The sequence below is a fragment of the Dipteris shenzhenensis genome, chromosome 23 (assembly GCF_047967505.1).
Source record: "Dipteris shenzhenensis isolate YYH24624 ecotype China chromosome 23, Dip_SZ_1.0, whole genome shotgun sequence".
Classification (NCBI taxonomy): Eukaryota; Viridiplantae; Streptophyta; class Polypodiopsida; order Gleicheniales; family Dipteridaceae; genus Dipteris; species Dipteris shenzhenensis.
Genome location: NC_141618.1, coordinates 10450253 through 10465513, shown reverse-complemented (window position 1 = coordinate 10465513; position 15261 = coordinate 10450253). Strand labels below are relative to the sequence as shown.

The 15261-nt window shown below is 43.5% G+C and overlaps 1 protein-coding gene across 2 annotated transcripts in view; it reads left to right on the top strand.

Moving 5' to 3' along the window:
• Nucleotides 1-15261, top strand: part of RECQL2 (RECQ helicase L2) — a 176407-nt gene that overhangs the window by 120520 nt on the left and 40626 nt on the right. The gene's annotated exons all lie outside the window — the stretch shown is intronic.

The window sequence follows — 15261 nt, the reverse complement described above, 5'->3', positions numbered from 1 at the left end:
TTTACTCTTACGAAAAAGCAGCTGCTCACTTTGCTGGAGGCAGAGATGGGTCACAAGCTTTAAAATGAAGGAAGGGAGCTCAGATGGAGTGTTGGAATTTAATCAAGGAAGCCATGGTTGACATGATCAGAATTGAGCCCCTTATATACATGTAGCTAGCAGAATGAGAGCTTTACATGCCTTTTCCAAGGTTATTATTTGAAAGGGAAGTCAGCTCATCATAAGGTAAAAAGGATGGTGACAAGAGCCTATGGTTAAGAAAGAAAGAAAGTTTATTAATGTCCACTGGAGACCTAAAAAGGTCTATGGGACAAAAGAGTCCTGCTTATACATCAGTACAGAGAGGGCCATAGGCAACCTCCCTGGGAGTATCATCAGATTCCTCCAAAAAACAAAACACATAGAACAAGAGAACTCATCCGAAGCCTACAAATGGTCCTCCTAATTACCATATCCAAATCAAGTGTGTGGAAGAAAAAACTGAATCCCTTTAGCTTTTCCTATTTCCCTTCTGATCTTAATATGAACATTGTCTCTAGATTTACAGCCTCATGTTCCTTTATTTCTTCTCACTCCTCAAACGTGAGAGTTTTGCCAATAGAGACTATAAACAAATGTTACAGCTCTTGGATTAACTTTTTTTTGGGGCCAATTTTTATTTTTTCCGAGAGAAAAGAACCTTCTAGTAATGCTTCAGGAAAACCCAACTGTACAAATGAGCTATCTGTTTGGCGCTGTTCATGGAAGAAAGTAAAAAGAAGTGCTGGCTGTTGTTGGGCTTGCTTCTAGAGAGCCCATCTCACTACCTAGGGACTATACAACCAATGGATGCCTCGATCCATGAATGTGTAGAAGACATGTGCAGGGCAAGCCTTACAGAAATGAGCAGGCCTTTCAGCGGTTATACGAGAACCCATTGTCCCTCGCTCCCATGTGGCATGCAAGGTATAGATGATATCTTGCCAAATGCCCATGGCTGTTGCACGTATCTGCTGGCCTCCCATCACCAAACTGCAACGGGGACCCATATGTTCCAAGCAGTAATGCTGGACACCGTCTGCCATACACTATCCTGCATCTCGATCTGAAAGACCCTCTATCCAACAATCCTATAGGTTGGCAAGGACATGTTGATAAAATAGACATGATGCCCCTCTGTCAACCGGGCTGCCATTTCGCAAGTGAAGTCTGGCTGCATCCTTTTTGTCTGAGCTACAATGTGGAGGGCCCCCTACAATATCCTCTATGCTGCAAGGCAGCTCCGTATTGTCTCGAGGTCTCTCTCTGCATAGTGGTACCTACTCTCATCTGCTCCAACCATGCAGTCCCCCGTGGGCCACCATCCTTTTGGGCCAATTTTTTATTAGAGTCTTTTGAGAGAGACTCGAGAGAGAATATAAAGTTTCTTTTTAACTTTTATTTACTTTCAAAACTCCTCTTTTCAAGTCCTTCGATGAAGTAATCCACATTGCATTCAATTTAAACTATATTGATGGAAAAATCCCATGCATTCAATCAGAACTATATTGATGGAAAAATCTCCCATTGCATTCAATTGAAACTATATTAATGGAAAAATCTCCCATATCAAGAACAGATCTTAAAAGACATAATATTTTTTACCTTCTTCTTCCATGGATTAGTGCCTGCGAAAAACCATACAGAAAGTAGTTTGAAAGCTTGCTCTTCAGTTTGGGAAATCACTAGGAGTCTAAGGTCTCCTAACACATTGGAAATTGACCATTTGATATCTAGACACTCCAAAAGTAAAATAAATTCCCTTGAGCTGCAATAGCTGTAGCTCTATGTTTTTAAGTCTCGAAAAAATTCTCATAATATTTTGCACAAATTTGTAATATTATGTCAGTGGATGCTCAAATAACTTTTTCTTTACTTTCTGGGCAAAATAGTGACAAGTGTTTGTATATATTAAAGAAAACATTTTACAATGTACATGATAATTTTCAAGAGTACAGCTGGACCTGCCAGCAAATATATGAAGCTCTTGCTAGCAGAGGAGCAAAGCCTATGACCAATTGATAGGCAGCCCAAACTCCTGTATATAGGCAGCCAAGAGCTGCTAGGCATCCAAAGGTCCCGTGTATGCTGCTGAGGAACATTTGCAAAAAGGGCAGGAGCAGCAGCAGCAGCTCTTCTAGTGACAGCAGCAAGGCCAGTAGCAACTCCGGTTCTCTTTCCTCCAGGTTCAGGTGCAGGTGTTGCAGGATTTTCTAGTCCTCACTGTTAACCAAAGTAGAAAAGAAATTTCAGGATTACCATCCGCATAATTAAAAAACAACTGATTTCTGGCTATCCATATGGACCATAGTGCATGGGCTCTAACTGCTGCCCATTTCCTAGTTTTGCCGGCCTTGCAAGCAGAACAACCCTCTAGTTACGTGGCTTTTCCACAAACAGTGATTTCTTCTATATTCTCCTTGTAAATGGGCAGATAACAAAAAGGTGGAAAACATCTTCTATTGACCACTGGCATCTCTTGCAGCCTCCATCTAAAACCCTATCCTCATAAAAGCTTTGTGTGAGATGAGCCACATAAGGGCATACATTTTCTCTGGTATACTTTTGAGCCATATGTCTTCAAATTTGCTGTACCAAAGAAGGTAGACCATCTTACGTTGAGGGTTTTAATCAGCTCAGTAACATCCTCTTCGGGTGCTAGGAGTGCCTTCCCTATGCATTGCCATTTGGATCAATGTAGCTCCAAGCTGTCGTGTTGGGAGGGACAGGAAAGGTCATTAAATCTTGTGGTACCATCGTTTACATATCCTGTGCCTATCTGATCGTCGAGTATCCTTGTCACGGCCATATAAAGTGATGTTCCTCTTCAATCGATCTGTCCTCACAGATTTTACAAAGCCTCCCTACCCCTAGGGGTGCCTGTCTGTCTATGATTTCTATCTCCAGGTCATGGGACCGATTCTAAATCTGCAAATAGCCTATCTCTTGTACATTATTTATTAACATGGGATTGATCTCTTTCTTGTAAAACTCTATTTTCCCCTTACATCCTCTCCACAAAGTGCCCACTACTTTCTGTTGCACAAAGTCCCTTATGGCCTTTTTCTTCTTAGGCAATGAGAATCCCACCTTTCCAACGAGTTATGAGCCTCTTTGAACCATCTTTTTCTTCTTGTGGCTTCCAGCTTTTGTAATGAATCTATCGCTGTCCATTGTTTTCAGTTTGGCCATATAAGAGATCAAGAGACATAGCCTTTACCGTCAAGAAGTAGCATTCTGGGTTCTGCCAATGTCATGTGATAGGGAGTTTGCACTGCTACCCCTAGCTCTTTTATTAGGAACCTTTTCTGAATTTCTCTATTCTTTTCCACATTTCTTTTGCTAGATTTGTACCCATACTTGACTTCCATACAAGACCACTGGCTGCACACTAGTCTGAAAAAGAATTGCCTCATACTCCAATTCCAGATATTTGACCACCTGCATTTGTTTTGTAATCCGAACAAAGCTTTTAGACCTCCAAGCATCCTCTTTTCTACTCATAGATTTCATTTGTAGTTGTTCTCAAAATCCAGTCTTAGATACTTGTAAGATTTCACGACTTTTAGCTCGCTGCATTTGTAGATCCACTCCTAGATACTTGTAAGACTTCACGATTCCTAGCTTGCTGCCATCGAACGAAATAGAGTTAGACTTATGTTTTTTCCCAATAATCATAACCTTGGTCTTGTTAATCATAACCTTGGTCTTGTTAAATATTTACAATCATACCTGTGTTTTTGCAGGAATCTGTGAACATTGAGCTGTTTTTAAAGCTGAGGTGCATTTTTGGCAAAAGGACCACATCATTTGCACAAATCAACAATAAAAACACATATCTTGCAATCTGGTTGCCAGTCCAAAGAGTGTGGGGGCAGCCTGTAGACTAGGGTAAGCAATGGAAGCACAAGAGGTGGAAGCAATGGAAGAAAGTGTACTACTGTAATGAATTTCTGCAATACAAATTACACCTAATATTGCAAAACCCTAGGACAGGGTGTCCTAGTTGTACAACCTAGTACATGGACTAACTGTACCAAGTGTCCTAACTGCCTATAACTAGGCCTACAAGACAAGGAGTGGATGGCATCTATGGATAACCCATAGAATGGCCTACAAACCCCCCTCCATGGTATGGGTTGAAGTATTCTGGACAAGTCTCAGAATACTTGAAGAACTAGTGTCATGGTTGCACATGTTCATCCTGTATGGTTATAGCAACCTATGACTGTACAGAGCATAACAAATCAAGGTACAATAAGGTACTTAAGCTCAAAGCTTGCCGGAAAGCTTCAAACTTAGGTCGAGGAAGAGCCTTCGTAAAGAGATCTGCCAATGGTCTTGTGGGAACATAAGACAACTGAATATTCTCCTGTTGATAATCTCTCTCTGACATAGTGCTAATGAACCTCAAAATGCTTGGTGCGGGCATGGAAAACTGGATTCCGTGCAATAGCCAAAGCACTTTGATGATCATTGGAGATGACAATAGGAGTTGTCTGGCATGTATGAAGATTTGCAAGTAACTTCTAGAGCCGAACACACTCCACTATAGCTGTAAAAGCTGCTCTGTACTCAGCCTCACAGCTAGAAGTAGCAGTTGTAGTCTGCTTCTTGCTGAACCAAGAGATGCATGAATACCAAGCATGAAACAGTTGTCACTATGTGACACACGGGTGTCGGAACAACCAGCCCAATCACTATCAATGAATCCATGCATGACAAGTGAAGAACTAGCCTCATAGAGAATGCCCAAATGCTGAGTGCCTTTGAGGTACCTGAAGACACGCTTCACAGCCTGCCAATGGTGTGTAGAGGGGCTATGCATATATCTGCTCAACTGTGAGACAACATATTGAAGATTTTACCTGGTATGGCATAAATAAATCAAACAACCAATTGCTTGCTGATAGAGTGTGACATCACATGCACCACTGCCATTCTCAGATGAGAAATGAAAACCAGGCTCTAATGGTGTGGACATTGGTTTGCAATCCTCAAACTGAAAACGCTGCAAAAGCTGTCCACTATACTTGGATTGCGACATCAAAATATCCCCCTCACTGCGAGCAAATTGAATGCCCAAATAATAATGCAACAGACCAAGATCAAACATATCAAATGTTTTTTGCAAGTCAAGCTTAAAAGCTGCAATTTGCTCAGCATGTGTCCAAGTCACAAGCATGCCATCCACATAGAGGATTAAATCAACAAATCTGTCCCATTCTTACGGGATGTAAAGGGTAGCCTCTGTAGGGCTGTTTTGAAAGCCAAGACTTAGTAAATGAGCATGTATCCTTGAATACCAAGCCCGGGGTGCCTATTTCAATCCATAGAGGGCTTTCTTGCATTCCTTTCTTTCCGAACCTGCAACCTCAAAGCGAGGAGGCTGGGTAACATGGACTTCAACTCCCAAGTGTTATTCTGATGAATGGAAGCCAATTCAACTTGCATGGCCTACAACTAACATTCATTTTCAAAGGCATCCTTATGGCATAGTGGCTCTTCGTTGCAGGCTGTAGCAACCAATGTAGAAGCAACCAATTTAGTATGTTCTTTTCTGACATTAAAATGCATTTGATAGCTTTATCATCACACTTCGTTCGTGTCTGAGAAGGCACATGCATGTGCCAAGCAACCAAAAGTCCTCATGTGAGAAATCTTGGGCTTATGGCCTGTCCAAGCCTCATAAGATTTGATGGCTTTCAATGCTTTTGTGGGACCCTCTGTTCAAAATATAGTTTGCACACATGACGGCATCCAACCACCATTTGTTAGGCAAGTGCTTTAAGCATACACCTGGCCATCTCCATGAGACTGATCTATTCTTCCTTTCAGCCACCGGATTTTGTTGAGGAGTATAAGCCACTGTGCATTGATGATGTATGCCACGTTAGGCAAAAAAGTCAGCAAATTCCTTTGACATATATTCACCCCCCCGTCTGTATTTATGTGGGCAATTTTCAGCCTGCTTTCATTCTCTACCAAGGCAATGAAATATCTGGAACATGCAAAGGCTTCAGATTTGGATTTCAAAGAAAAAATTCAAATATATGTGGTAAATTCATCAATGAAAGTGACAAAATAGTAAAATCCTCCAATAGCTGCAACCCGCATGGAACCACAAACATCACTGTGAATTAAATACAACTTGCGAGATGCACCAACTCTCCCATCCTTGGGAAATGCAAAACGGTGCATTTTTTCAAGTTAACATGCTGCACAGACATGCTTTGAAGGCATGTGCATCTTAGGAAGGTCAACAACCATATCTTCTTTAAGCAATTTTACCAAAGCTCCAAAGTTGAGGTGTCCAAACGTCTCATGCCATAAATGAGTATCTGCCATGGTAGAAGCATTAATAACATAAGCATCTATATGTGCAAGTCTAGCATCATCCAAGCATCTATCATATGCATCAAGTCTGTAAAGTCCTCTGATCAATGTGCCAGTCAACACCATGGTAAAGGCATGTGTAGCATCATAGACTACACACCTAACACCATCAAAGAGAACTTGATATCCACAAGTAGCTATGGCTGAAATGGATATGAGGTTTTTGCGGATGCCTGGTACATAAAGTACATTGTCTAGAGTGACTAGAACACTGAAAATTGAAGTAATGGCAACTTTCCCAATGCCTTTTACTGAATAAGATGCATTATTGGCACATGTAATTGTTCCCCCCTTTGGTGCATTTGCAAGTGAGCTGAATAACTTCTTGCGGGAAGTGATGTGCTTACTAGCACCACAATCAAAGAACGAGGCATTAGAAGCATAAAAAACTATCATACAGGCATCATGAATGTCAAGATCCTGGAATATATGGACAAGTAACAAGAAAAGCCCAATGTTGATCATCTGCAAAATTGGTTGAGTCATGCTTGTCATCTGTACTAGGAGTATTAGAAATTGCAAGACCTGACTCCCTCTTCTTCTTTTCAGATGCAATTCTCTTTTTGCACTTAGTGATGTCATGCCCAGGTTTCCTGCAATAGTTACATTGCTTTTTCTTTTTCGAAGTAGACACATCAGAGGAATGACCAGCATGTGTATGAGGGGGCTTACCAGCTGAAACTTTCCCTTTGCCCTTGTTTTTATGATGTGCAACAAAGGCTTGATCACTAGCCATAGTAGCATTTCTATTAACACGGCTTTGTTCCTCCTACAATAAAAGGGTAACTAGCTGGTCAAAGGAGTAGTGCTTGGCATTGCCCATGGCAACCAACTGCAAAGTAGTGGCAAAACCCTAGTAGGAATCATGCAATCCATCAAGTGTCATGGATACAAGTTGAGAATGTGGAACTACTTCATCAATATTTGCCAATTGCTCTTCAATTCCTTAACACTGGTAAGATAGGCATCCATATTACCATCCTTTTCAAGCTTTAAATCCTTCAACTGCTTGCGGAGATAGGCCACTCTAGCCTCATTCCGCACCTGATATATGGAGGCAAGCTGATCCCATGCTTTTTTAGTTGACTTACATGAACGGATATGAGGGATAGTAGCCCTTTTCATTGAAAGAGCAATCAAGGTAGGTGCTTTGGCATCATGTCCATCCCAATGAATCTGCTCCTGATTAGGAGGCAAAGTACCTGTAGTGGAAAAGGCAGCTGCACCAGAAGTAGCATTAGACCCATTACCAGATGAGCCAAAGATAGTACCAGATGTGCCAGAAGCAGGAGGCTTGGTGGGTCTAACCCAGTACCTGTAACAATATTCCAAAGATTCTTGGCAACCAAGACATGCCCCATCATATAAGTTCACCTGGGCTAATTTGTGACATAAAGTTTGTCCTCAGACCCAAGCATCCCAACAAATCATCCTTATTGCCAGCCATAGTGCAAAAATGCAAGGCAAAGGCACCAACTGACAATGCAAATGAGAGGAGTGCAATCTCCCAAATCCAAAAGGAAAATTTGCTGCACAAGCTTCATATCTTTTTCGTTGCAAATATGTGGCTGTCCTAAGGTGTACCTATTGCAAAAAGACTCCCAAAAGGTAACACAAGGCCTTCCAAGGCAACACGGGGCCTTTCCACAATTCCAAGAAACAAAGATAGAAGAAGTCAATGCAGTAGGAGCTTAACAAGTGATGTAGACCAAAATTACAGCAAGAAAAAGGCTCCAAACTCGAGTACACGTAGTCACCCTTGTAGGAGAGGTGGAACGGACAGCAAATGGCAAGCAAGAGAAGGCCTCAAAATTCCAAGAAACCAAAGATAGAAGAAGTCAATGCAGTAGGAGCTTAACAAGTGATGTAGACCAAAATTACAGCAAGAAAAAGGCTCCAAACTCGAGTACACGTAGTCACCCTTGTAGGAGAGGTGGAACGGACAGCAAATGGCAAGCAAGAGAAGGCCTCAAAATGAGAGCAGTAGCAACCTGAGGAGACAAGCTCACAGCCCGAGGTGTAGGAGTAGCAAATGAGAGCAAAAGGTATTTAGGAGAGGTCTCCAAAATGCAGCAGTTGCCTCGAAATGACCAAGTCAGTTGGTATAAGGCTCCAAATGCAGCAGCAGATCCCGAAATGTGCAAGGGGGCTGCCCAGGTTACTCCGAATTGCTGCAGCAGGCTCCAGAAGTGGAAATCGGCTGATGCAGGTCACACGTGTGAGAAAGGCGGCTGTTTTAGGTAGTCCATACTGCAGCAACAGGTCTACGAACGGCCGAAATGCAGTCGCCTATGCAGCAACAGTTCCAAAATGATGTTTTCCCGCGATGGAAATGCTTGGAGAAGCCTCGGGTCACCATCCGTGTGAAGGGCACCTTGGGATTTGTGCCGACCAGCTTCCTACAAGCCGTACAGGGTGCCCAACAGCCCCAAATGAGAGCTCTAGAGCTTGGGGGTTGCTGTCAATAGCTGAGGGGAAGGTCCCTAACTTGCTTTGATACCACTGTAGACTAGGGCAAGCAATGGAAGCACAAGAGGTGGAAGCAATGGAAGAAAATGCACTGCTGTAATGAATTGCTGCAATAGAGAAATCATGACAAAGTACATCTAATATGACAAAACCCTAGGATAGGGTGCCTAGTAGTACTAACTATACTAACTGGTACATGGACTAACTGTACCAAGTGTCCTAACTGCTATAACTAGGCCTACAAGGCACATAACAAGGAATGGATGGCACCTATGGATAGCCCATAGAATGGCTTACACAGCCTTGTGTCACTCCTATGTCACTGATAAAAGAGGCTTTAGGGATGGAGTTTTTGATGGTATGTGTAAGCTCGGCTAGGACCCTTTCATACAATCTAGTTGCAAGAGCCCTTAGTTCGAGAGGGACTTTAAGTTAATCCATTCTTTCCTAGAGCTTTGAAGGGGCAAATTGATGTGTGTCTGTGTGCCTATGGGCTTGGATTCCTATGCAAGAAGTGTGTGAGTGTAGGTGCTAGAAGGTTCTAGTGACTCATCAGCTAGGTTTGTCAGGTTGGTGTGATGAGTGAGTGATCATAGGAGGTGATTGATTGAGATAATCAGGGAGATGATTGTGGATCTTGGATCTACCTACATGGAGGCAATTGCCTATATATGTAACCACTCATGGAATAAAGCTTTACATTGTGTGCCTCATTGCTTCCTCATAAATTCACAAGCTTTTGCCCTAGGACCATATCAGAAGCTTTCTTGAAGTCTACAAGGCAACAGTACATTGATTTGTCTTCGCCCTTAGCTCCCTCTGTTATAACCTTGAGAGTGCTGAAGCATTCCATTATATTTGAGAACAGCCCATGCACTTATTATTTTCTACAATAATTTTCCAAATCGTTTTGCGATGAGATTGCTTATCATAATTTTCTTGTAGTCCTTTGCCACCTCCTTGTTTTGACGTTTGACAATTGGGACCAAAGTATTTATCTACCAACTTTGTGGCAAACCCTCAGTCGTAGCCTTATTCAAGATTTCTCGAATCGCTTGGTGGAGATTGTCCTCTCCCCATTTAATCATCTCAGCTATAAGGCCTTGTGGGTGTTTGCTTTTCCATTCATCAGACTTTGTAGGCCCTTTCATATTTCTTTGGTTGAAAAAGATCTTGTAGCGGAATATTTCAGGTCTTTCAATTACAAGCTGCTCCATCATTGTTCTGGTAAAGCTTTCTGATGTGAATCAAGATCTCCCAAGACACTTCAATTTCAGTTAGCCTTTTGGGAGTGTAAATTCTTCCAAAAATCTTCTAGATAGAACCCTAACTTCCTGAAAAGTTCTTGCTGCTTATTTTTTAGGAAAGTCCTGACTCCTTTCTTTTCTCCTTGTCATGTTGTTATATATTTCTCCTTGATGTCCTTTTCTTAAAAAGTCGGTAAAAACCAGTCCAATCCGGCTTTTTTTGCATTCTTCATCAAACCAGCCATTGCAAGGCATCCCTTTTCATCTTCCTTGTGTTTTTGGAATACTTTATGGGCTGTTTCCTTGAGAACCTGAGAGTAGTCGATCTGTACTTAGCCACTCCATTTCACTGATTGACTTTTGTATTTCTGAATCATATATGCCTAATTATTTGAAGTCCATCTTAAGCCTTCTTTGTCCCATTTGCTCCTTGTAGGTTGTGTGGTTGAGTTGTGAAAGAGCAATTCACCTTGAGGATCAAGGTTCTATGGGGGGGGCCTCCATTAGTTTCTTGCCAATGTAGTAGTTCTGAACTTTTGTTACTGTTTAGGGCATAGTCTACCACACTCCACCCAGAGAGAGAGAGAGAGAGAGAGTTGTATTAACATTTTTGGAAGGCCTCACAGGGCTATGAGACAAAGTACAATCCAAAAAGTAACTTATGCAAGCCATTGTTGACTGAAGCAAAGGGCTCGCTAAGGCCCTTGTTGAGTGTTAAGCTAATGCTACGCTGAAAATCTCAAAAACTCAAAACTCAGGCATGCAAAGTGTTAGAAACATGGTGGGAGTGAGAGAGAGAGATAGGCTAGGGAGTGAAGAAATGGTAGACAAATGTAGAATCCATGAAGGCTTTCATTCATTCATCATCATCACTAAATGAGACAAGTGAAGTACAAGCCTTATAGGCTATACACTCACACACTTGCACCAAGTGTTTAAATCATCTGAAGGACTGTTGGCGACCTGAAGTATGAGCGTGGAGTACTCTGTGGGCAGGAGAAGAATACATACGCTGGAAGTGGATTTGTAATGCAGAGATGGTTGATGCGACCTGATTTGCCAGTCCCTTTCACTCTTGGGTCGTTGACTGCAGCGTTGGGGAGAGTTACGTGCTGTTGTCCTTGATGGAAGCTTAGGAGTGTGGGCTGTGGGTTCATAGCATGCTGAGGCCGACTGTTCTCTGAGTTTTGGGGGGAAGTTCAGTTCTAAGTTTATCTGTTTCAGGCTGTGTAGTCTTTTTGCTCTCTTTGAGTCTGTGTGATCCATGTTCAGTCAGTTTTTGTGGGGGGTTTGTCTCGGTGCCTAATACAAAGACACCTGCTCTGGAACCTGGTTCATAAGCTCGCCATCTACGAGCCCACATTGAAGCTGATCCGTATGAAGTCTCAACTATCTGATGTGGTGAAGTACATAATTCCTGGTTGTCTTTCCTTTTTTTTCCTTATCAACGTATGAAGCTAGAGTAAGTCCAACCGTATCGTACGATTGATCTCCTCCTATGGGATCAGGTGGTCAGGGGCATCTGAGCTGTACGGAAAGGGGGGGAGTCGGTCCATCTAGATGCCCTAGCTGTGAAACCATTTTGATATGTGCATACCAAGCCATGCTACCCCGCTCTCAGCTAGTCAGATAGATGATTCTAGTGCCAATCTCGGTAATCTCCCTCTAGGTAAAGCCCAGACCCTATAGAGGTAAGTGACCGTCTGGAAGGTGGCATCAACTTGGAGCGGTATCATGCTGAACTCTTCCTGTATGATCTGGTGGGGGGTGATTTGTCCTGGACCCCATAGTCACCTGCAACCTCTCGAAACGCCGCCACTCATCAGTCGTTGCTAATAGGTCACCTCCCTAGAAGGGTACTGTGTACAAATGTGTCGAATAACCTTTCCTTCGTTTAGGGGTCCTGGAAATGTGCCTGAAGGCATATCTCTCTACCTGAGCCACAACTCCTTGCCCTCGTATAAGTCACACCCTGGTTGTGTGGGTCATAGTGAATACTGGACCTACAAAGACGGCCCCTAGGTAAGTATGATTGTACAATCTCCATGGGCTCCCCTCGATAAGTGAAGCTGTGTCAGTGAAGCACTGCTCATGAGGTGTTGAAGATCAAAACCTTGGACTTGCCAAGACGACTATCTCTAAAGACACTGTAGGGCCTCCAAATGCCTCTGTAGGCCTGCTAGTGAGGAAGATAAAATGACTATGTCATCTGCATAAAGTAATATCTGTATCATTAAATCAGCCAACAATGATCCCTCCCCATCTAGGTGGTCAATGAAGGTCGTGATCTCATCAATGTGTAGTCCAAATAATGTTGGTGAGAGAGGGCATCCATGCTTCACCTCTATCCTATCCTCAATCTAGTCTGATAGGTGTCTAGGAGCACATACTCTCCCTCTCACTAACTCATATTGGAGTGTCCATGTGGAGCTGACGTAATGTTGCTCGCACATTCTCTGCTATGAACAACCTGCAAGTGGTGGGTTTGGGAGGGCAGACATATCAAGTGGCGTCTGAGATGGGACTCATACAGTGATGTCGCGTAAGTGTGCCACAGATTCAGGATCTATAATGGGGATAGGTGACTTCCCCTAAGACAAGAGTCCCTAGGCAAAGGTGGAATCACCTCCTTACACCCATTCAATGTCATACTTGTCATGGCCCCCACCAATCCAATGAGTATCCCCTCAAGGGAGCAACTAATTAGCTGATCACACGTACACTTGCATCTAATACACCACCGTCATTGTGCATTGGGTGTGGTGTGGACCACCTTTTTAAGGATTGCTCGATGCAAAGGCCATCTAAGTCCACAAGCCTTAACTTGTTAAGCGTTAAGAGAGGCCAAGTGTCATAACTATCCTTGAATGTAATCACGAGGTTGCAAGCTAAAGCCCTTAATAAAGAGCTTCTCAAACAAGCCAAAAAAGATCGAATCATCTCATCCATCCTATGTGATAAGAAATCCCGTCTCTTACGTCGTGTCGAGTGCCCGTAGATCCGTTGTGCCTCTAGTCTCGTCAGGTGTCCCAAAGTCTACTCTCATATGAGGTGAGATCTCAAACCATGGATTCTAGGGCATCTTCCAAGATGAGAAGCAGACCGTAGAGTGAGTTATGGGAAAAGACCTGGTGGCGGCATCCTGGACCACTGAGACTAAAGTGTCTAAAACATGTGCGAGATTTGCGTCATCTCCTAGGTGGGTTGGTAGCTCACGTGACAAGTGGCTCATATATACTGTGTTCAGGGCATGGTCAAAGTGTATCTGGATACGGTCATAACCGGCTGATCCCGTTCTGCTATTGGCGTGGTGGTCAATATGCTAAATGCCCAATAGGAGTGGCCCGCACGAAGTGGGGGAGGAGGGACCATGAGATCATGTACATATGTCATAAAGGCTATGGAGCCCATCAGGTAATTCACTGTGCTCGTCCCCCCTCCATGTGGGAAGCGAGTCTTCCATATGATGGCCGTTTGAGAAGGCCGTTATATATGATCAAGTCATGCACTGCTCCCATCTCCAATACGTGTCGGCCATATCCCGTGACCTGGCATCCTCTAAGTGTCTCACTATCCCAAGCTAATTCCTAAGAGGGCCGTCTCTAAAGTTGAGTAGGTTAACTTGCGTGCTCCTTGTTCGTGCATTAAAGTCACCTAATAGGAGGATCTCCCCTTGCCTAGAGAACTCCGTGATGTCATCATATATCGTCTCATATGGGGTGTGTCCCTCTGCGGCCACCTCATGAGCATATGATGATATATCTAGAGGAATGTAGGATATTGCATCAGAATTTCCCTTGCTTCTTGTGGCTATGGTCGGACCCATATCTGGCGTGCGTGTTCCTCTCCAAGCACCACAATTATGAGCAGCCGCAAATGTGATTTGAAAAGAACCGCTACACCCCCAGAACATTGAACTCCAGTATCTCTCGTCAGTGTCTTCCTATAGGCCGAGCCCCATGTGTATCTTGTTAATGTAGGCAGCCCTCTCTCTAGAATCTCGTGTCTCCGTGTAAAAGATGATATATGCCTTTGAAAAGCCTCCTGGATCAGACCAAAGAGTGCCATTACAATTCCATATAGATATCTTTGCTCTGCTTTGTGGCACAACCTATCTGTCTAACACTGTCATGTGCTGCCTGCATCCCTATCCTCCCTTTCCTCCCTTTCTGCCCTCTTCCTTATGATGACTTTGCCATCTCTATAAACAGCCCATTTCCTTTCCTGTCTTGCTGCCATGACTAAGACCATCCCTTTTCCATGATGTTTGTGCTGTAAAAGATTGAGACCATCTATATATGTCCTTGTTCCCTTCAACGCTTCTCTTATGCTCATTTCACAAGCATTGGCCTCGACGGTGCATCATCCTTTCGTACTCTCCATAAACGTATTCAAGAGACCTCGCGGGCCTATGAGACAAAGTATAGCATCAAAGTGACACGTGCTCATACAAGCCTCTATGCACCAAGGCAAAGGGCTCACTAAGACCCTTTGTTGTGTACTACACTAGAATTAGAAATACAAAACACAAACTCAGAGTCCAAAACTAGGGACTAATAGCTAGACTCAATCTCAAAGTAGGTGTCAGAACACATAGCCAGGTGCCATGGTGGCTCTTCTATGAGCTGCAAAAATGTCTCGTATCTATGTCTATCTGGATGTCTCATGCTATGGTGGGGGGTGTGGTCTTTGAGATCTCTATATCCGATGGGCCATATCAATAGTGACGCCTCTGGTCGGATGGTCTGCACCGAATAGAGCTGTGATGGGTTGGACCTCCATCTCTAGTCCGTCGCTGCATCATATGTGGCTTCTGCATCTCTGGCTACATCCCTCCTCCTCCTCCTCGTCTCATCTCACTATTCATACTGCTCTCATGTTGTCGATCTCCTCCTCCTCTATCCCGACATGCCCGCGAGCAAACTCGAATGCGTAGAAATATGTGATGTGTCGTTGGGCTCAATCCACCCCTGTCTTTTACTGAGCAGCCCTCTCCTTGTCTCTGATCTGACGACGCAGAAGGATTTCTCTATGACGTCTCATCTCCATCAAATAGAGGCCAACGTAGAATTGGTCTTGGAAGTGAATCAATCGGCAGAGAGGCCCGAAGCCGTGGCTCTCCTGGAAGAGG